We start from the raw sequence: 24,129 nt of genomic DNA, 5'->3' as shown, positions 1-24,129 counted from the left end.
GTCATGATCCATGCCCTGCAGTTCCTCATTTGGGGCTTGTGTGGCGCCATGTACCTTGTCTCTCCCTTTCCCCCTCTGTCTCCCTAGCAATCAGGATCACCTGTGCAGCGCACCTGTCTTCAAGCAACACTGATTACTGCCTACATTTAAAGCCTGTCAAGTTCTACAGCCGTCGCCTGAGTATTGACACTTTTCTGTGACTCACCGGCCGACTCTTGTACTTCCAGGTTTTTGTGGTATGACAGTAACTATCCTACGACCCGCTACTGTATTCACCCGATTGTGTTCTTTACCGTATCCAGCGTTCCTCCCGTGCCCTCCTCGCCTCGCTACCTGCTCCAGCTGGGCCGCCAAGCCACTCCACCTGCTCCCGTTCCCGCTTCCCTGCCGGTCCAGCCCCCGCCTCAGATATCCTTACCCCGTGTCAACCTGGAATAAACTATTCAAAATCTAATCCCTCCGCCTCAGCCTGCTCTTGGGTCCAATCCAACTCACATTGTGATAAAAAGGAGAAAGTCATGTTGTGGCCCCACCCTCCCCTGACCTCAACCCTACTGAGAACCTTTGAAGCATCCTCAAGCAAAAGATCGTTGAGAATGGCAGGCAGTTGACATCCAAACGGCAGCTCTGGGAGGCTATTCTGACATCCTGCAAAGATATTCAAGAAGAAACTCTCTAAAAACACACATTGTACATATTGTATTTAGCCAGAGACATGCCAGGGAGCGAGCCTGTCGGACCCTTTAGAGTCCCTGAAGGTGTAAAAATGACCTATGAAAAGTATGTGAAGTTTCTGACAGACCACTATCTTCCAGGGTGCCAAAAGAAGAACTGTGTTTTCATTAACAAAATCATCTTTCAAGCATGAGAATGCATCATCTCAAACAAATTCAAGCAGAAGCTCTCCAAAAACTCAAGTTACTTCATGTAAAAATTGTGAAGCTGTTGTCAAATAAGGAGGGCCCCGTGTTAAAATGTAACTTGACTTATGTTTTCGAATGAAATTGCTTTTGATTTTAGTTAATATGACCTCCTAATGTTGCAAATCCAGTGACTATTTTCACTTCTTTGTCTTGAAACTCAAGAACAGTGCATTTTAAGTTTTTTTTTTTTTTTTTATATAAAAAAGATTAAATAAATACTGTTATCATTGGGAGGTTTGTTCAAAACATTTGAATTATATTCTGACAGTTGATGACTGAAAATTATGCGGACTGTCATTTATACAACTATTTAGGAACTATTATTTGAATAATAATTTGGAATGCAGCCCTATGGGGGGCACAAGTCAGTGCAAACTGTAGGCCGGTCCCAAGCCCGGATAAATGCAGAGGGTTGCGTCAGGAAGGGCATCCGGCTTAAAACCTTGCCAAACAAATATGAGCGTTCATCCAAATAATTCCATACCGGATCGGTCGTGGCCCGGGTTAACAACGTCCGCCACCGGCGCCGTCAACCTGCAGGGCGCTGTTGGAAATTCAGCTACTGTGGGTCGAAGTCAAAGAAGAAGAAGAAGAGGTGGAAAGCGGGTTCTTCGGCAGAAAGAGAAGAGGAAAACACAGAGCCTAGAACTGAATGTGGGGACTTTGAATGTTGGGACTATGACAGGAAAATCTCGGGAGTTGGTTGACATGATGATTAGGAGAAAGGTTGATATATTGTGTGTCCAGGAGACCAGGTGGAAAGGCAGGAAGGCTAGAAGTTTAGGGGCAGGGTTTAAATTATTTTACCATGGTGTAGATGGGAAGAGAAATGGAGTCAGGGTTATTTTAAAAGAAGAGTTGGCTAAGAATGTCTTGGAGGTGAAAAGAGTATCAGATCGAGTGATGAGGCTGAAATTTGAAATTGAGGGTGTTATGTGTAATGTGATTAGTGGCTATGCCCCACAGGTAGGATGTGACCTAGAGGTGAAAGAGAAATTCTGGAAGGAGCTAGATGATGTAGTTCTGAGCATCCCAGACAGAGAGAGAGTCGTAATTGGTGCAGATTGTAATGGACATGTTGGTGAAGGTAATAGGGGTGATGAAGAAGTGAAGGGTAAGTACGGCATCCACGAAAGGCACTTGGAGGGACAGATGGTGGTAGACTTTGCAACAAGGATGCAAATGGCTGTAGTGAAGACTTTTTTTCCAGAAGAGGCACGAACATAGGGTGACCTACAAGAGCGGAGGTAGAAGCACACAGGTGGATTACATCTTGTGCAGACGATGTAATCTGAAGGAGGTTACCAACTGTAAGGTAGTGGTAGGGGAGAGTGTGGCTAGACAGCATAGGATGGTGGTGTGTAAGATGACTCTGGTGGTGGGGAGGAAAATTAGGAAGACAAAGGCAGAGAAGAGAACCATGTGGTGGAAGCTGAGACAGGACGAGTGTTGTGCAGCTTTTCGGGAAGAGGTGATACAGGCTCTCGGTGGACGGGAAGAGCTTCCAGAAGACTGGACCACTGCAGCCAAGGTGATCAGAGAAGCAGGCAGGAGAGTACTTGGTGTATCTTCTGGCAGGAAAGGAGAGAAGGAGACTTGGTGGTGGAACCTCACAGTACAGGAAATCATACAAGGAAAACGGTTAGCTAAGAAGAAGTGGGACACTGAGAGGACCGAGGAGAGGCGAAAGGAATACATTGTGATGCGACACAGGGCAAAGATAGAGGTGGCAAAGGCAAAACAAGAGGCATATGATGACATGTATGGCAGGTTGGACACTAAAGAAGGAGAAAAGGATCTATACAGGCTGGCCAGACAGAGGGATAGAGATGGGAAGGATCTGCAGCAGGTTAGGGTGATTAAGGATAGAGATGGAAATATGTTGACTGGTGCCAGCAGTGTGCTAGGTAGATGGAAAGAATACTTCGAGGAGTTGATGAATGAGGAAAATGATAGAGAAGGGAGAGTAGAAGAGGCAAGTGTGGTGGACCAGGAAGTGGCAATGATTTGTAAGGGGGAAGTTAGAAAGGCATTAAAGAGAATGAAAAATGGAAAGGCAGTTGGTCCTGATGACATTCCTGTGGAGGTATGGAAGCATCTAGGAGAGGTGGCTGTGGAGTTTTTGACCAGCTTGTTCAATAGAATTCTAGTGCGTGAGAAGATGCCTGAGGAATGGAGGAAAAGTGTACTGGTGCCCATTTTTAAGAACAAAGGTGATGTGCAGAGCTGTGGCAACTATAGAGGAATAAAGTTGATGAGCCACACAATGAAGTTATGGGAAAGAGTAGTGGAGGCTAGACTCAGGACAGAAGTGAGTATTTGCGAGCAACAGTATGGTTTCATGCCTAGAAAGAGTACCACAGATGCATTATTTGCCTTGAGGATGTTGATGGAAAAGTACAGAGAAGGTCAGAAGGAGCTACATTGTGTCTTTGTAGATCTAGAGAAAGCCTATGACAGAGTACCCAGAGAGGAACTGTGGTACTGCATGCGGAAGTCTGGAGTGGCAGAGAAGTATGTTAGAATAATACAGGACATGTACGAGGGCAGCAGAACAGCGGTGAGGTGTGCTGTCGGTGTGACAGAAGAATTTAAGGTGGACGTGGGACTGCATCAGGGATCAGCCCTGAGCCCCTTCCTTTTTGCAGTGGTGATGGATAGGCTGACAGATGAGGTTAGACTGGAATCCCCGTGGACCATGATGTTTGCAGATGACATTGTGATCTGCAGTGAAAGCAGGGAGCAGCTGGAGGAACAGTTAGAAAGATGGAGGCATGCACTGGAAAGAAGAGGAATGAAGATTAGCTGAAGTAAAACAGAATATATGTGCATGAATGAGAGGGGTGGTGGGGGAAGAATGAGGCTACAGGGAGAAGAGATGGCAAGGGTAGAGGACTTTAAATACTTGGGGTCAACCGTCCAGAGCAATGGTGAGTGTGGTCAGGAAGTGAAGAAACGGGTCCAAGCAGGTTGGAACGGGTGGAGGAAGGTGTCAGGTGTGTTATGTGACAGAAGAGTCTCTGCTAGGATGAAGGGCAAAGTTTATAAAACAGTGGTGAGACCAGCCATGATTTATGGATTAGAGACAGTGGCACTGAAGAGAAAACAGGAAGCAGAGTTGGAGGTGGCGGAAATGAAGATGTTGAGGTTCGCTCTCGGAGTGACCAGGTTGGATAAAATTAGAAATGAGCTCATCAGAGGGACAGCCAAGGTTCGATGTTTTGGAGACAAAGTTAGAGAGAGCAGACTTCAATGGTTTGGACACGTCCAGAGGAGAGAGAGTGAGTATATTGGTAGAAGGATGATGAGGATGGATCTGCCAGGCAAGAGAGCTAGAGGAAGACCAAAGAGAAGGTTGATGGATGTCGTGAGGGAAGACATGATGGCAGTTGGTGTTCGAGAGGAGGATGCAGGAGATAGGCTCTCATGGAAAAGGATGACGCGCTGTGGCGACCCCTAACGGGACAAGCCGAAAGGAAAAGAAGAAGAAGAAGATTTGAATAATAATTTGGAATGCACCGTAGATCCCCCCTTTCAACGTCATACTTTGGTTTGAGCGAACGAAAAAGTTATAATCCATAAACATCAGTTGCTGTGACTGCATTGAATGACATTGGTATTGCATCGGATCTATGGCTTGACCTGTTAAATAACACCACTCCCAGTAACACACCTAATAAGTGTTGATCTTTAGGAACACCCTGAACTAACCCATGGTGCTGGGAACAATTACAAGAGAGTGGTCTTTCTGGGCCGATGCCCACTTGACCCGGTGGGGTAAAGACACGACAGAAATCCACATGATTTAAACTCCTCCCCAAGACGTGCTGACAAGGTTAGAGGGTCATAGCAGACATTAACAGGTCAGTGTGTGGCCCACTTGGGAACAATTACTCCTAGTCACAGCTAAGTGGACACTTGATTGAACACGATAGAGGCAGGACACACTTCCCACAGATAACAATTCCCCAAGCCATTTAGGATAAAAAGCCCTTGTGATACAGCCTTTATGGGCAAAATTCATCTCCCTTTTCCCTTTTAAAAGAATGTCAGAGTGTGATAGAGAGCCAATTCTCCAAAAGAGATGACTCAAAGCATTTCCATTTTGCAGCACTAGTGATACCTGCTTATGACACAGAAACAATTACAAGGTGACAGTGAAAAAGCCAAGCAACTTTATGAGCTGTTCAACTTGAATTTTTAACATTAATCCAAATTCTTTTTTATTATTATTATTAATTACAGAAACAACAACAGTAACATTCCACAAACTACAACAGCAATAAAAACATATACCAATGCCCTTCCATTAAATACCAGAATAGCTACAAGCATTTTGCAGTTCAGAATTAATGTTCTGACATTTTGCCCCCTCTCCCTAACATGAACCTCTGAAGTTGTTATGCAATCAAAGGGGGCGGGGGGAGGGGGATACTGATCGTATATTAGTTCACAACAAATGTGTATTTCATGAGCGGGATGAGCATGCAAAAGAGGGGAAAAATAGATGCATAACATGGCAGAACTACTACCGATAAAATCTGGTGGAGTAAAAATGTTCTCATGTCCTGTATACAGCGGCTGAAATAAGTATTTAACACGTCACCATTTTTCTCGAATATATTTCCAAATGTGCTATTGACATGAAAATTTCACCAGATGTTTGGAACAACCCAAGTAATCCAGACATACAAAGAAAGTAGAACATATAAAATCAGAAATTAAGTTGTGTGTAATAATGTTAAATGACACAGGGAAAATGTATTGAACACACCAACTGGTATTTATTTAATAGTTTGTACAAAAGCCTTTGTTTGCAATGACAGCTTCAAGACGCCTCCTGTATAAAGACCACAGGTGGTCCTTGGCTCTCGGACAACTCCTCTGATTATTCTTTGCACTCCTCTGTCACAAATCTTGCGAGGAGCACCTGATTGAGGCAAATCTAGTGTGGTATAAATGGCTTTCCACTTACGTATTATGGCCCCAACCATGCTTACCGGAACATCCAGAAGCTTAGATATGCGTCTGTAATCAATGCCATCGTTGTTTTGCAACAATTAGTTTGCAATGGTCTTGAGACAGCTCTCTGCTCTTACTCATCATGAGATGTGTCTTGACTCACATCTTGGCAATGAGACCTTTTTGTAGGCCATCAATTAGGACTGAACCAGCTGATATTCGTTTGCACCTCCCTTTCTGCGTTCAATACTTTTTCCATGTGTCATTTCACATTTTTACACACAACCTCATTTCTGACCTTATTCAAGTTTCTTTGGATATATGGATTACTTGGGTTGTTTCCAACATCTGGTGAAATCTTCAGGTCAATAGCACCTTTGGAAGTATATTTAGTGAGAAAAAAAGTGACTTATTTCAGCCGCTGTAGTTGGCTCGGCTAGTAGAGTGGCTGTTTCCCAACCCAAAGGTTGTGGGTTCGATCTTCAGCCCTTGTGATCATGTCAAAGTGTCCTTGTTCAAGATACTGAACCCCAAGTTGCTCCTGATGCTGCGTCATCAGCAAGTGAATGACAACACAGTGTTCAAGCAATTTGACTACCTTGAAGGTAGAAAAGCGCTATAAAAGTGAAAGCCAATTTACCATCTAAGAACGCAATTACTGTAGTATATCAATGAACACATTTTGCCCCAATTTCCATTAGCTGCATGGTAATTTGAATACAATTTTATTAAGACAAGGTCATTTCGTTTTCTGCATTATTCCTTAATCGTCAGAGTCGAAGATTCAGTTGTTGACCTTCTGTGGCTGGAGATGGGCTTAATTATTGGAGAGAGCGCGATATTGTACCTCCACCCATGAAAGGATGGTGTGAAAGCCAAAATAATGTTGGTAAAGTGCTGTGCGAGATGGACAAGATTTTATATCCCGATAACAAAATACATCCCAATAAAGTAGTGTTCCTTAAAATTACATTAAAACAATAGCAATTTTTTTTAAAAATTCTCAATGTATTGATAAAAACATTTTAATTAAATAATTAAAAATGTATGTATAAAATATTTAATGAAATAAAAGAAATACCATGAAACAAAAATATCCAGTAGACAAATAACTAATAATTATCTGGTAATATAACCAGTTTTAAAAAATTTACATTGTTGTTGGGTACACTGTAATGTAGTGTAATGTACAATGTGTTTTATATCCACGTAGCGCTACAACAAACAATTATTTTAATCGTTTAATCTGTCAATTTTTTTTTTCAATTATTCGATGAATCGGTTTTAAAAAAAATAATTTCTATCCCTTTATTCAAAAACAGGACAATATTTCAGATTGGCAGTGCAGAAAAGTGCACAAAATGGTTGTTGGGTAAACATCCCTATGATCTTAAAGAAATAAATTATTTAAAACAATTTTAAAACTAAATGTTGAGGTCAAACAGCTTTACAATAGACTACGGACCAACCACACAAAAACATAAAAATGTGTACTATACAAAAGCTGCTTACAAATATTGTCATCCTCTGTCACGACATTGTCTGTTTCCTCAGTTTCAGCTGCCACAACAACATTCTTATGCGTGCCTGTAACCTCTCTGTAAATCTAGTAACAAAACATTCTCACTATTGACCTCATGCATTTGATTCAGATTTAAGAAGTAAAAAACACAAATACAAAATGTACATTATCTAATCATGCTACTAATTTTCAAGGGGTCAAGTCCAGATAACACTTAATTTACCAAATGTTTAAATAAGTCTGAATTGTATACACTACAAGAACATTATGTACAAAATATATAAATAAATACAAATTAGAATCAGAATCAGCTTTATTGGCCAAGTATGTTACAAGACACAAGGAATTTGCCTCCGGTAATAGGAGCCACTGTAGTATGACAACAAAAGCCACTATGACAAAAATAAACATTTAGGACATAAAAAAAACAAGTATGGAGAGTCACTGAGCAACGCAAGTGTACCACTAGTGTGCTGATGCTGATATAATAGCATTGTGGAAAGATGCAGTCCTAAAGCAATTTACAACAATTTAAAATGACTAATAGTGCAAGAATCTGGGGTTTAGTGACAATTGTGCAAATGGTGCAGAGAGTTCCCAAACACAAAAGTGGTCAATAATAATCAACAACAGTATGAAAATAGTGCAGCGTGATAAAACAGTGTCCCAACAGAGATGTGAAAAATTGGCAGCACGTTACAATTCAATTCTAAATTAACTGTTTAAGTGGCTGATGGCAAGAGGGGAGAAGCTGTTGGAATGTCTGCTGGTTTTAGTTTGCATTGTTCTATAGGGCCTACCTGAGGGAAGGAGCTGGAATAGGTGGTGTCAAGGATGTGGTGTGTCCAAGTGGATTTTGCATGCTCTTGTCTTAGTTCTGGCAGCGTGCAAGTCCTCAAGAGTTGGTAGGTGGGTACGGATAATCTTTTCGGCAGTCTTTACGTTGCAGTCTGATTTTGTCCTTCTTGGCGGCAGCACCAAACCAGACTGTGATGGATGAACACAGAACCGATTCAATGACTGCAGTGGAAAACTGTCTCAGAAGTACATCCTCTGTTGGGTCTTTTTGAGGATGCAGTTGATGTTGGTCTCCCACATCAGGTCCTCAGGGACTAGTTGCCAGGAACTTGAAGGTCTCGACGGTTGACACGGCAGTTGGACAGTGTGAGGGGCAGCTTTGGCAAAGAATGTTTCCTGAAGTCCGCAATCATCTCTATAGTCTTAAGCGTGTTCAGCTTCTGGTTGTCGGCCGCACCAAAGCTCCAACCGCTCTACTTCCTGTCGATAAGCAGACTAGTCACCGTCTTTGATGAGGCCGATGACTGTGGTTTCTTCTGCAAACTTCAAGAGTTTGACAGTCGGTGCAGTCACTCGTGTGGAGAGAGAAGAGTACCAGAGAGAGGACACATCCTTAGGAGTCCAAGATCCTGATGATGTATGTGGATGAGGTGGTGTCCCCCAGCCTCACCTGCTGTGTCCTGCCCGTCAGGAAGCTGTAAATCCACTGGGAGATGGCAGGCAAGACGCTGAGCTGGAGTTTTGGGATGAACGCAGAGCTGACCACAAACAAAATCCAGTGTCAAAGTGTCATTTTACAATCTGCAGTAGAAGGTATTCAAGTCATCAGCCTGTCCTTTATCGTTTGCCACTTGGGTGAATGAATACCAAGTATTGGTTGAGCATGTCTATTTGGAAGATCTATACCTTTTAAATCACCCAATAGAGAAAGATGAGGAGATATTAGAATCCTACAGTTCAAAACTGAGGAGAGATTCTGTGTAACTAGAGACCAGAAGCGTATAGGCGTACAATGCAAAGGAGCATGAAAATAAGTGTCTGGAGCATTTTTAGTGCAATGAGTGGATATGTTTGATTTTGAATAACCCATTTTATGCATACCAAATTGCGTAATGTGTGATCTATGCAGTACTTTGAACTGGATTAGCTGTAAATTACTGTTTTCTGTCACTGATAATGTATCTCTGCAGATTTGTGCCCAGTAATAATTGTCAGTAGACACTCAGAAGTGCTTTCTTTTTTTTTTTTCTTTCCATGACCCACCGACCTCATTGGATGAACTTATGTCCGTTTGTAGACATACGTCCTATTTGTTACTTATTATCTGTCGAAATAAAGGAATGTTTTATTAGTCTTAGGCACCATAGAGTGCCGTGAAAAGGTTTAGGCGCACTTTTCAAAATCTTATATTTTTGCATAGTTTGCCCGCTTTAATGTTTCACTCATTCCCTGCCAATGAGGTCTAAAGATGTCATTAAGAATCCATCTATTCCCTGCCAATGCCGTTTAAAGACGTCAATGGCGTTTTTTAACAGAGTTGGGTGTGATCGTTTGTGTGTGATCGTCAAGCCTCTGGATAACTGCAATGAGGAATGGCACCCTGTAGAGGGCAACAATGCCTTGAGGTCAACGTCCCTCTCTTAGAGGAAGAAGAGGATGAAGGAGGAGGGAGCGGGGTGCAAGAGACAATGAGAAGATAATGTATAGTGCAAACATAATGGCAGAAAAGAGAGAAGACAAAATTTTAAAAATAATTTTAAAAAAGCTTTCAGTACTAGAAATGTATTGCGGCAAGGCACGAAAAATATTCCTGCGACTGATAGGAATGACGCCCGAGATCACGCGGGGAAATAAAGGATAACACTCCGAGACGATTGCTTTGTTGCAAACCTATCGGCCAGCCCAAAATGCATACATAAGGCGAGATGCTCTCGGCCGCTTGCAAGCTGATCGTCTGCCGACCAGGATTTGAATAGATGGGATCCGGAATCGTCAGTTGAGTGAACTCCCTCAAGATAGCCTCGAGCAGCCAAGCTTCATCCCGAGCTTCCTCCGACGAAGACTGACGAAGTCCGACGAAGACTAAGGTAATTCGTTTGCAGCTAGCGTTAGCTACATTTAGCAAGCAAACATGCTCCCTCAATCCTGGTTACAAAAAAAACATAATTTAGTCCCAATAATACACATTACAATGTCACATCTGTTGGCAGTACTGATTTGAATTTTCAAATTTTTTTGAATCTTAAAAGTTGAATGTCATTTAGGATTGCGAAGAACAGTAGTTTTTTGTTTTTTTTACCCTTGTATAATACAAAACACACAAGGGAAGGAAGACTTGCTCAACATGAGGGAGTCTACCCCGGACTTTCTTTGACCAACTTTCGCAAATTCGCTCAGTTCTTTTCTTCGTGTTACTCACCGGTGCGGCGGCCACGGTGTACACCGCACGAAGCCGAAGCCGAAGGCGACAGCGAGGAAAGCGTGCCAGAGTGCTGGTGAAGCTCCGTAAGAGAGAATTCTGATTGCCGCGAGGTGAATCGACGGCCCCTACCCAACAAAATGGACGAGCTTCATCTTCTCACAAAGACCAGTAAAGACTTTGGATGTTCCTCCACTTTGTCCTTGACGGAGACATGGCTTTGTGAACGCGTTCCCGAGGGCGCTGTAATGCTTCCAACTTCACCGTGCAGACCGCGTCACGGAGTTATCGGGGAAATCAAAAGGCGGCGGGATATGCTTCTATATCAATGAAAAATGGTGTACTGACATCACAGAGCTCAGCACACACTGCAGCCCGGACTTGGAGTCGCTGTTTTTGAACTGTATTCTCCTCGCCGTGTCGCCGAATTCGCATCTTTCATACTTGCGGGTGTTTACATTCCTCCTCAAGCCAACATGTACGTCGCACTGCTAACGCTCACTGAACAAGTAAATGAAATTTTTAAAAAAGCACCCAGACACACCCCTCATTACTCTTGGGGACTTTAATGTAGCTAAACAACCACAAACAGCCTAAATACTGTACAAGCAGCACATCGACGGTCCTACCAGGGAAAATAACATTATAGACCAATGCTATGCTACGCTACGCTAAATAACACATACCGTGCTATCCCCGTGCAGCTCTGGCCTTGTCTGATCACTGTTTAAATCACTTAATACCGACATATAGGCAAAAACTTAAATGGGCGAAGCCTGCGGTGAAAACAGTGAAGAAGTGGACCAATGAACCAAAGACAGAACTTCAAAGCTGTTTAGACTGCACAGACTGGAATGTCTTTGAAAATTCAACTGCCAGCCTGGATGAATATACGGACGAACACTATCAGTTTCTGTGAAGAGGTGTGTGTACCAACAAAATCATTGCGCACGTTCAATAACAACAAGCTGTGGTTCACTACCAAACTTAAGCAACTTTGCCAGGCTAAAGAGGACGCATATCGAAGTGGGGATAGAGGCCTGTATAATTACGCTAGAAACCAGCTGACTACAGAAATTAACATTGCAAGGAGAAATTATGCAGTAAAGCTAGAAAAACTGTTTACCGCTAACGACTCTAAATCAGTCTGGCAAAGATTACAATTGCTAACAAATTACAAGCGACCATCCCCCCTAGCCGACGACTTGAAGACCTTCGATTGCAGATTTGAAAAGCACACTTTCACATCCCACACCCACCAAGCTGCACCACTGACCACCATCACACCGCTGACTTCTGCGTTGACCATCCACGAACAGGATGTGAGACGCATCTTCAAGCAACAAAAGATCAACAAAGCGGCAGGCCCAGATCTAGTGTTCCCATCCTGCCTCAAAGTCTGCGCGGACTAGCTCGCTCCAGTCTTCACAAAGATTTTCAATAGATCTCTGGAACTGTGCAGGTACCATCCTGTTTCAAACGCTCTACCATCATCTCAGTCCCCAAGAAACGTGCAATCTCGGGTCTGAATGACTACAGTCCTGTCGCCCTGATATCTGTGGTCATGAAGTCCTTTGAACGCCTCGTGCTGGACCATCTCGAGAGCGTCACAGGTCCCCTGCTGGACCCCATGCATTTTGCAAACAGGTCTGTGGATCACGCAGTCAACATGGGACTGCACTTCATCCTAGAACACCTTGACGGCACGGGGACCTACAAGAGGATCCTGTTCATGGACTTCAGCTCTGCGTTCAACACCATCATCTCCAAACTCCTCTCCTCCAAGCTGCTTCAGCTCAGTGTCTCGCCTGCCACCTGCCAGTGGATCTATAGCTTCCTGACGGGCAGGACACAACAGGGGCTGGGGGACACCACCTCATCTGAACGCACCACCAGCACCGGGGCGTCCCAAGGATGTGTCCACTCTCTGCTGCTCTTCTCTCTCTACACGAACGACTGCACCTCATCACACCCGGCTGTCAAACTCCTGAAGTTTGCAAACGACACCACAGTCATCGGCCTCATCAAAGACAGTGACGACTCTGCGTATCGACAGGAAATGGAGCGGGTGGAGCTGCGGTGCGGCCGACACAACCTTGAGAATCTATGGATTATTGTTTGAATGTACCATATTTTGATGTGACCCTAATTTCTTTCTTTTTTTTCCACAAAAAAATGAGAATGTTGATTTCTTCACAGTATTAATTTTTTTTAATTTCTGATTTTATGGGTTTTATGGGCTGGAAGCCCAAATTATGTAAAAATAAACAAATAAATACTTCAAATTGTTTAAATTGTGGGCCCTGAATCTATAATCTATGAAAGTTTAACTTTTTGAATGGACCTACGCAAATAAACTTTTCCATGCTATTCCAATTTTTTGGAAAGAGTCTGTATAGAGAGTAAGAGTAAGAGTCTAAGGCCCTGGTTTTAATTCGGCATGAGAACCAAAAGTGGGATTAGCGGGTCGTGCATTGATGAAGGAGGCAGCTCACTACCTGCAAGAACTGATTTGAATTGCAGGTCACACTGACAGTCGAGACCTCAAACGTACAACGCGGTAATAAATATGCATGCTTCAATTCAGCGCCAAGCGGCATCAGGTCTTGTCTTCCCCGATGAGCCGCTCTCTGCAACTGGAAGGCCAGTGAGCCTGACAGTTTAGCTAGCAGCAGCTGGACAGCAGATTGAAGTATTTTATGAAGCGAGGGAAAAAACTGAACCATTAACACCGTTCACAAACAGCAGAATGAGCGTGCTCACTAACTTTTATCAGGAAAGGTTTTTGAGTTTTGACATAGGCAATTTTGATTTACCAGCATCGCTTCGCCACTTCTTGTTTCAATTAGCCATTGGCGAGGTGGTGAGCGGGAAATGCGAATTCTGTATATATTAGCGATGCACTGAAATTTCTGCCACCGGAATGTTTTGGCCGAAAATGGCCCAAATGTGCATTTTCGGTTTCGGACTGAAACACTTTTCTCAACAATATAAAATGGACGAAAAAAGATGCTCCGCATACATGTATGCTATTTTGTAACAAAAAAATATATTTCCTATTAACAAGCAAAGCCTTATGGAGTTTTGCTGACTATTTAGTTGAATTGACTGGGAGGTCACTATATTACACAAAACCTTCAGTCATGGTTTGATAATGACATAGTGGACCATAAATCAACCATAAATCTGACAGTTAAATAAGACACATTCAACGAACTATTGGTTACATAAACACACATGAACAACAACACTTTACTAACGCTTAATTACTGCAATAATTCAAATAGGCATGTCGCAATGAATTATGGAAACCGTCATCATGGTAGTGGCTAGCCAAAACTGGAGCGTCGCAGTTGTTGTCCAACCTCGCTGCTTTTAGCTCAGGGTCCAAAATATCCGGTCTCGCATTGCCAAATGTGACGTAAAATGAGGATTTTAGTGATGTATTCCTCAATTTCCATCGGTACAATATGCTATGCTTGTTTTGAGCTGTTTGATGGAAATGAAACTGCATCTCACCCCACTGCAGTAGCGAGACGGCTCGCCTTCAACAGTGGTTTGGGAATGGCACCCCACCCCATTTACAACCTTGAGAGCAAAAACAAACTCCCTCTAAGGAGCTTAGGCATTAGAGGCAAACAATGTCTGAAGCTCTACTGGGAGCGCAAGCTACCAAATAACAACATTTCGAGTATTAGGTCTACACTTCTTTTGGAGAGAGGCAATTAGAAAGCAGGAGAGGTCTCTGAGAAACAGACAGCTTGTCTGAAAATGAAACTGAGAGACAAAGTAAATCAAATGGCACTACTACTTTCCCAGTCTCAGGTCAACTGAATCATTAAGGGTCAGAAGATACTGTCCTCTTCCATGAATAGCTTACACAACAAGTATGACTTCACTGTCGTAAACCCAGGAGGGCAACTCCAGTAGTAATTTGTTATTCAAGCACCTCTCCATAAAGGAATAATTAGTTTTAGTTTAGGTCATTCTCTGTGAAATAGTAACACCCACCTACAGTACATTTGTTCAATTTTCATTAAATGATTCAGCTCTCTTCGGAGGAACACAGTTAACGGTCAAAAAAAAAAGTGCAACTACAAAAGTACTTGTGTTTGATCCTCATATTCGACACCATAATAGTAAACAATGACATTCTATCAGGGACAATGGGCCAATTAGCAATTTCCCCTTCTGCTATCAAGCAGCATGCTAGATTATAAGAACCTGCAAACTTTTATCTGTGCCCCAGCCTCATCAGCATGGTAGCGCCTCAGCTCTGCACAGCATTGCACCTAGGGTAATTACTACCTTCCAATTACTGCCCAGCTTGTAAATATATATCAAATAAACAAGCAACAACCAGTCAATTAGGAGCTCCCTTTCATAACGGGGGTTCACATTGATGTTTAATGTACTGATAGGGGTAGTAACAGTAATCACAAGTGAAGTTTTAACTGTTGTAGTTTTGAATACACCTCAAATTGTGATTTAGGCAGTTGTAGACAAGCACACTGAAACTCACTAGTTTGATCTTCAAAGACAAGACAAAAGTAACAAAACAAAAAAAAAAAAACAGGCAGTAAAGCAGTAACAGCCTGTCAAAAAAAATAGCATTGCTTCATTCATCCCTCCTCCAGCCACGGAGTTGCCGGCTCAAATCCGAGTACGCTGATGGTTTATCACTCAAGGAGTAGCAGGCTTAGCCAGAGTGATGCATCCAGAAGATGTGATCAAATAACTCCAACTTTCCAACCAGAAATGGCAATGGAATGGCCCTGCCATGCTATGTTTCTCATACGCCTGGGATTGCCAACTGGGTAGACAGACAAGAAGTCAGGGATAAGATACTTTAATAGCTACTGCTACCTTATTTTATGAGGCTTTGGTGTCTATGGCAACTGGGAATTAGTACTTGTCAGTTTCTGTACTTTGCCACTGATTTAATAATGATTTAGTCATCCTATAGACTGATCACTTAAGTTATATTTAATTTAATTTTTTTTTTTTTTACACAACATAGCTCAAATATAGTGTAAGAGGAAAAAAACGATCTGTCCCCCATTGCAGCAACTGTACCATTGGGAGCAACTGTACCATTGGAAGTGAACACTTCCACACACATCCATCCATCCATTTTCTGAGCCGCTTCTCCTCACTAGGGTCGCGGGCGTGCTGGAGCCTATCCCAGCTGTCATCGGGCAGGAGGCGGGGTTCACCCTGAACTGGCTCCCAGCCAATCGCAGGGCACATAGAAACAAACAACCATTCGCACTCACAGTCATGCCTACGGGCAATTTAGAGTCTCCAATTAATGCATGTTTTTGGGATGTGGGAGGAAACCGGAGTGCCCGGAGAAACCCCACGCAGGCACGGGGAGAACATGCAAACTCCACACAGGCGGGGCCGGGGATTGAACCCGGGTCCTCAGAACTGTGAGGCTGACGCTCTAACCAGTCGGTCACCGTGCCGCCTACTTCCACACACATCATATAAAAAAGAAAAATTATAATAATACAGCTGTATTAGCATTATTGCAAATTTCTCAATACAAAAACAATAATAAATCTAAGACTCAAACTTGACATAGGGTCCTCCTGTTGAGTCAAGCATCCACGTTACTGAAAGAAAACTTTGAAACAAAAAGGAAGCACGTCGCATGATACCATAATCATTCCTTCACCAATTGAACTTAGTAACTGAATGATCAAGACGTGAACTGGTCATTTCCCAGTTGCAACCTTATTGTACAATGAAATCAAAGGCAAAATAATGGACAAAACACAATGACTGAAAAATCATAATGCTGAAGGAAGCTCGATCAATGCCAAAAAAGACAATGTATCTGGGGAACCGGTGTGATATGCTATTACTGTATATAATAAGATGTATTTTGGTCCTTAGCAGTGTTGCAAACTCTATATCACGTCAAGTAGCTGTGATCTGTCATAAAGGTAAGCAGAACTCATTAATTGACATCATCTAATTTGCATGATGTGACATCTGCATGTACTGTAATTATGATGGACTCTGCTGGAGATTAGGAATAACAGAATTGGAGAGGCAAAAAAGTGACTACAAAACTGAAACGTTTTTATTAATAAATGCTGCAATTCCAAACCTCTTTCTTTATCACCCAAAAGAAACACTCTTGCAGAGTTACTTTTTATATCAATAGAAGTATTTTTAGTTTAGTTGTATTTTTTTTATTTAGGCAAAATAAGACAGCAGCACCTTCATGCAAGTGCGATTCATTTGCGGTCTTGACCTGGAGTGGTGGACAACTCCTGCACCTAAAAATGGTAGAGGGGCTCACAGGTGCTGCCCGCTGCTCGTTGAGAGGTGTAATGATAACGAGACATGCTTTCAGATCAGAGTGTTTAAACATGTTCATTAACACAGGAAAAAGTTGCTAGATTTGTCATGAGTTGCTTTTTAGGCAACCCTTCAGTTAATTATTTTCCTAAATAGTTCTAGCTCAATTCTCCACTTCTTTCAGTTTTAGTTGTTTTCAATTTATTTAGTTTAAAAGAAAATACAGATAATTTAAATAATAAAATTGATAAAACATCCCAAATGAAAAGGAGCAGAAAAGTCTCTAATATAATAGCAATTTGCAATTTGAAAAAGACAACCTTTTGAAGATTCATATTTCTACATGAACCATGTGCTTTTATATCATTTGTGACCATGTAATAGGCACCTTGAGTCATCTAACGATGGTCTTCAATACATACATGTAACTATGAATAGCAATATCTTCTACAAGTTTAAGTACTAGCAGTTTCAGTAGTAAAAGTTGTATTAGCTAAGACGTTTTGGTTTATTTTGGAAATAACAAACATTTTTTGTTCCTTCCCCGTCCGTCACACTCCATGATCTAAAATTACCTATGGTCAACTTGATTTAAAAGTTGGACTTGATTCATATTGTATACACATCAACTCACAGGCCGCCACTTCCCCATGCGTGATTCTAAAGTACATGGAGTGAATGAATTCAGCTAAAAAAAAAAAAAATTATAATAAATAAATCATAGCACTTAAAATGTAGGTGCAGTCCATACTGCAGGTCATTGCTATGTCTTATTATGATATAATAACAAAGTGTGATACGTATACCGTACAACATAACCCTCTATCGTTGATATTATTTTGATGGTTGGGGTATTGGCTTAGCTCCATTGTTAATGTAGTGCCTGAGACGGTAACGCAACAGCAATCGCCTCTTCCATGAATCGAAATGGAATCGTGTGTGTGTGTATGAATGTTTTTTGTGCCATGAATTAATGATTGTGTATAGATTCCTGGCTGCGGAATATTTTGTTCCGCAAAAAGGTAATACCCCCTCCCCCCTTTCTTCACAACAGCAATGAACTTTCTATTATGTCATCCTTTTGCTTCATTCTCAAGGCAAGACTGATCGATTTATGCTCAATCCAAGAAAAAAACAATATTTCACAAATTCTGCCAGGGTATGTAAATTTATGAGCACAACTGTACATATATGCAGTTATACGTACCCCTGTAATATTGGAATGAAAGTGTATGCTACACCTTTTTTATAACCACAAGGTGGCGGTGGCATTTTGGAATGAAAGTGTACAGTTTTTTCATAACCACTAGATGGCGGCATACATTTATAAAATGTGAATGTTTTTTTCCATTTGCCCCTATACCCACGTATAATGCGCACTATTGACTTTTGACAATTTTGGGGGGGGAAATTATATATATATTGCATTATACACGAGAAATTACAGTAACTGTTATGCAATGTCCTTCACCTCGGACGCTATACTAGCACTGTATGAACGATAAATGAAGGTTAATGTAACTGCAGTAACACTACTACTTTGCAGTACAATGTTTACATCACCCGCAAATATTCCTTTACGTACTGGTAGAAGAGCATGTACATATACAACGTTATACATTATACTACATTACAATGTACACAACAACAGTGTACATTCATTGAAAACTGGTGTTAGTACCAGATATTTTGACATAATGTTTCCACTGGATTTGTGTTTTATTGTAGTTTTATTAATCTTGTATTGATTTTATTGTTTTCTCCATAAAATGTGTTTTTCAAATAAAAGGAGAAAAGACCAGATACAATTTCCATTAATTTGATATTATTTAAGGAAAAATACTACATCAGGATATCTATCGTTATCAGGATATAAAATTACCTATGTCAGTAGGTCTGAACAATTTTATGAAAAAATTGAATTGCAATTTTTCTGAGTGATATTGCGTTTTTGATTCAATTAGTGGTTTTTTTCGAATCAAGCTTCAGTCCAATATTCACTGTGCACAGTAACATTTACAAACGCATCATACGGAGACTGAGGTCTGGGCAATATGGCCTAAAATTAATATCATGGTATAAATGGAAACCCTTCACAGTAACGGTATATATCATATATATAAACTTCAGTGTAAAAATTAAAATGGTAGTGTTTCTGATAGACTTTACACCGATTTGATTGGTCTGATCTATATTGGCCGATAGTTAGCATTTTATGCTGATCGGCTGATTGGCTTTAATGTCATAATTCGCCGATCCGATCAATGGCGTCATTGATTGGCTCCGCAAAAGACATTTACTCCGCGTCGCCGCATGCACAATATATTTGAATCGAGAGTTAGTTTATTTTTAGCCTTGCCGCGTGTCTTTTCACGTAGTACTGTAAATATCTGACGGCCAAAGAAGTTATTTATTAAAAAAAAAAAAAAAACCTTGGCGGTATGGGACAGACAACACGTCGGAGACAGGCAACACGTAATGCCACGGATCAGACTACAAGACAAATTTGCTCTTTCACGATTGCACTGTCAGACTACTGCAATAAAATCTTGTATTCCGCATCCCGTTTTTTACGATCATTGAGCTTTATCTTGTCAACTCAAATGTGACTGGATACACTCGTTAGCATCGCGACAACAACAAGAGTGGAGCGAGCCGTCAGTATTATAAGGACAAAATGGGGGAAAAATTGTGTTGGTGGTCACCGGTGCACAGGAAACAAAGTCTGTTAGCAAAGCTAAATAGATTCAAATAATAATAATGTGATTTAGAAACCGCATTGTGTAGCTCTCAAAAGATCTGTATGGTGCCAAATAGTGCAAATGAACGCAAATAACATTGTTGGCTGGCTGACGTACACTAACTAATTCCGGTTTAGGTTGCGTGTGCTTCATGTGCACAGTAACTGTTGTATTATTTTCTCCCTAGACATTTATTTACCTGCTAATTTGCTGTTCAGGTTGCTCTCCGCTGTAACGCAGTTACAGACAGTTATTTTAAAAGTGTACTGTACACCTAAGCACGTAGGGATTTTTCATTACTGAACATTTTACGTTAGCTTGGCAAACAGCTTATCTCGCAGGGCTGCACGATTATGGCAAAAAAAAATTATCAGGATTATTTTGATCAATATTGTAATCACGATTATTAATTTTAATTTTTTACCCAGATTCAAATTTACTATGGGTTAACTGAATAAACATACTATTGCAGAGTGCAATCACAAACTGCAACTTAATGGGAGCAAATGCAGTTTATGCATTCAGTAAAAGGCAATAACAATAGACTACAAGCACCGACTTTTCATTTGAAAATCCCCGTCAATATAGTGAAAAATAAATGCCTCATATTTTAATACATAGGACAGCAATGCCATTTTAGGCTTTTATTTTGAAGTTGGCACACACGTTGCTGGTGTGTTACCGTAATGCTTAGTATGAACAATCGTGCTTTTCGACTGCAGTCTGGCCTGAGCGCAGTCATTGCTCATGCAGTGTATTTCATGCCACTTTGGAGAAATAATTGCACGAGGGGATCACATGTTCATTGTCCAGTGTTTTGCCGTTTTTCTCAGATGGCTAAACATATGAGTTGTGTTACCTACGTTGCAGGGCAGACAACTCTGCTGCCCTCTTAACATATAGCTTCATGTTTAAAATAACTTCCTTCAATCAACATATGTCCAGAAAACGGATGTCAATCCCTTTCCGGTGAGCTAGCTCGACTATTCGCACTACTGCACTTGTTTTCACATAAATCTATAGTCTTTTTTGAATGAATTCAAGTGAGTCGTCCAAAAACAAACAGAAAAGTGAGTCTTTCTACTTTGCTCGACACATCACATCATATAATCATTTGAAAGACAGCCCAGTTCTCTTTCAGATCCACTAGAGAGAGGCCTCGTTCAATATAATGGAGAAAAAAGGGCAATGTAACTCTAGTAGTGTTGTTCACCATGCGCAGGTTAGGCAAACCATTCTGTGGACTTTCGGTTGGGTATATTTCATGAAGTCCAGGTTGGAGTGTTTCCATAAGCACGAAAACTAAAAGGCAATGATGCAAAGGCTTGTGCAAGTTTAAAATTTACTTACAGCATCAAACTGGTCCCCAAGCAGCATACTTCACTTCATATCCTGGCTGCCCTAGAATGACACACAGAGGAAACATGAATTACACATTAAAGATGAAAAGCACTTGTTTTCTTTTCTTTCAATAAGGAGGTTCTATACAAACAAGTACACAGTAGCGAGAAGCAGGCTTTATCAAATCCAGTTGTGTCCCAAGATAATTGACAGACACAGTCCAGTCTGCCTACTGTCTCGTACTAAGGCTTGATTTACACCACATGGTTCAAATGACAATACCGATTTTTTTGCTTCTAAGAGGTACAATTAGGATATGGGTCCTGACAGCATAAAGCAATTTGACGTCTTTGGATGTGGTGCAGTGAACGTAGACCATATAAAAATCTGATACAGGCACTAAATCGGAATTGGTCACTTCGACCTGAAGTGTCAATCCAGCTTGCTGTAGCCTCGCCAAAAAGTCTAAATATGACATCAGCTCTCACGATAGGGCATAAAACAATTTTTTGTTTGTAAATTTGTAATATAAAATATTTGACTAAGCGAATTATATAATTGCAACACCACACTATTATTAATAGACTTTCCACATCACACATGCATTTTACACATGGATGATTGATATCTAGACCAGACAGCTAAAAGTGACAAGTCCTAACTTTTCACTTAAAAGCAGTACACAGTTTCAAGCATATGGTTGAGCCCCCGTGTGGATTAAAATATGTGAACCCTTAGGCATCATCTCACTTATTCAAGTCTTTGGTTTAACTGACTGTAGCCCTGCACTACCAAACATTAAATAACATTTGCAAAGTCATTCATGATTGGTTACAGAGCCTTACTCAACTGCTATCCTTTTATAAGAAAAAAATACATGGTGCAAACCCATCTCTTCCCATTAATAAACAACCTCTTGGTTATTGCAGTATATCCATCCATCCATCTTCTTCTGCTTTTCCGAGGTCGGGTCGCTCCGACGTCGGGTCGCAGAGGCAGCAGCTGAAGCAGGGAAGCCCAGACTTCCCTCTACCCAGCCACTTCGTCCAACTCTTCCAGGGGGATCCCCAAGGCGTTCCCAGGCCAGCCGGGAAACAGTCTCTCCAGCGTGTCCTGGGTCGTCCATGGGGCCTCCTCTCTCACCAGGGAAACGTCCGTGTAGCATCCGAACCAGATGCCCGAGCCACCTCATCTGGCTCCTCTCTATGCGGAGGAGCAGCGGCTCGACTTTGAGCCCCTCCCGGATGACTGAGCTTCTCATCCGATCTCTAAGGGAGAACCTGGACCCACTATGGAGGAAACTAATTTTGGCCGCTTGTATCTGCGATCACGACCCACAGGTCTTGACCATAGGTGAGGGACTGAACATAGATCAACCGGTAAATTGAGAGCTTCACCTTTCGGCTCAGCTCCTTCTTCAACACCACAGACCGATACAGAGTCTGCATCACTGCATTCGCTGCACCGATCCACTTGTCGATCTAGCGCTTTATTCTTCCCTTCCTCGTGACGAAGACCCCGAGATACTTGAACTCCTCCCTTTGGGGCAGGATCGCTTCCTTGACCTGGAAACGACACTCAACTTTTTTCTGACTGAGGACCGAGAAATTATCACGACTGGACTTGTTACACAGGTGACATCCTATCACAGTTCGACCCTGGAATTCACTGAGCTCCTGAGAGCATCTGTGGCCATGGAAGTGATTGGAATACCTGATTCCAATTATTTGGATGGGTGAGCAAATACTTTAAGTAATAAAGTATACATTTGCACCCACTCAGTGGCTGCTTTTGCTGTTCCTCATTGCGTACAGAGTCACAACACTCAAAACAGTGGACCTCTTTGCTCCACTTGGATATTAAGTGGTTTGCCCTTTTGCATTCAGGTAGATTTTTATTCTTCTACAACTCCCCGATTTCTGGATTGGTCTGCTAACGCGTGTTAATGCATGCTAATGCTAACCCATGCTAACGTGTGCTTACGCATGGTAATGCTCGGAGCAAACTGATTAGCACTCCACTAAGAGCAAGTAGTAGTGAATAATTCCAAATGATGCTTCTTGCATCTTGTTTCTCCATGATAAAGTGGAGTATGCACTCTGCAGCAGCTCGGCAGTTTGCCATTTGGTCCTCCCACCGGCTCATGCATAGTAGTGCACACGCGCACACACACACACACACGCGCGCGCGCGGAACCCTCCCTCCACACTTAAAGGCATTTGTATAACTTGTCGGCAGATGCTTTTTGTGTACTGGCCTTTAAAACAATTGGAGCGCTGTTGCGTCTGTTTTTTTTCCTCTGTGTTTGTTTGTTTGTTTTTTAAATACCGGTACTATAAAAAAAAAACTGGTACCATGCTATTTTTGACTCAGAGTACATCGGTTTGGTATTGGTATCGGTACTTGTTGCAACACTAGTTTGTATAGCGTCAGACAATGTTTGTTTTAAGACTGTTAAATCAAAGCGAGTAGCACATAAAGGAAAACTGCCACTAAGAAACAGACAACATGTGGCAGTCACGAAGTCGATCATGCTGAACATTATCAAAGACATGATGCCCATTTATACGTTACTAAAGCAGTCATTTATCCACACGCTGATCCACTTATGTGGTGGTAGCAGCTGTTAAAACTGATAAACTTCGTACAAATCTATATTACAGCTTATCCAGAGGCATTACATTTTTTACCTGACTACTTCCAGTGATGTCACTTCACAATAAGAATGACAAAGGTTTACTAAACTTTACAGCAGCATGAAATAAACGGCTGGATAATATAGGCTGGAAATACCTCACTATCCCTATCTAATTAGTGTTTTTAGCAGCGATTCTTTAGCAGAGAATATCAGCACTTGTTGTGTGCGCCTGTGTGACTCATTAGCCCATTTAAAACAGCTCCATTAACTTTCTGCTTTATTTAAACTTGCCACTCTTTAGTCTTTTTGCTTTGTGCTGAACAATTTGCACTATTACAGCATTTTAGCCATGATATATATATATATATATATTTTGTACAGAATATTGTTTGTCTATGATGCTACAACCATGAGGAACTTCGCCCCAACATGAGGAATGCATCTCGGAGGACTTATAGAAGAGATGAGAGAGA

At 41.6% G+C, this 24,129-nt stretch overlaps 1 protein-coding gene across 15 annotated transcripts in view; it reads right to left on the bottom strand.

The window, feature by feature from the left end:
- foxp1b (forkhead box P1b) overlaps positions 1-24,129 on the bottom strand; it is a 241,910-nt gene that overhangs the window by 209,732 nt on the left and 8,049 nt on the right. For 13 of the 15 annotated variants that reach the window (XR_009790041.1, XM_061783862.1, XM_061783858.1 and 10 more), the window contains exon 2: positions 21,028-21,078. The gene's annotated coding sequence lies outside the window, so the exon portion shown is untranslated. Of the gene's footprint in view, positions 1-21,027; positions 21,079-21,931; positions 22,250-24,129 lie in introns of those variants that run through there. The other 2 variants (XM_061783853.1, XM_061783854.1) reach the window with 1 other exon arrangement.

The sequence above is a fragment of the Phyllopteryx taeniolatus genome, chromosome 9 (assembly GCF_024500385.1).
Source record: "Phyllopteryx taeniolatus isolate TA_2022b chromosome 9, UOR_Ptae_1.2, whole genome shotgun sequence".
Classification (NCBI taxonomy): Eukaryota; Metazoa; Chordata; class Actinopteri; order Syngnathiformes; family Syngnathidae; genus Phyllopteryx; species Phyllopteryx taeniolatus.
The sequence above is the reverse complement of the archived record's forward strand: the minus strand, read 5'-3'. Positions and strand labels throughout refer to the sequence as shown.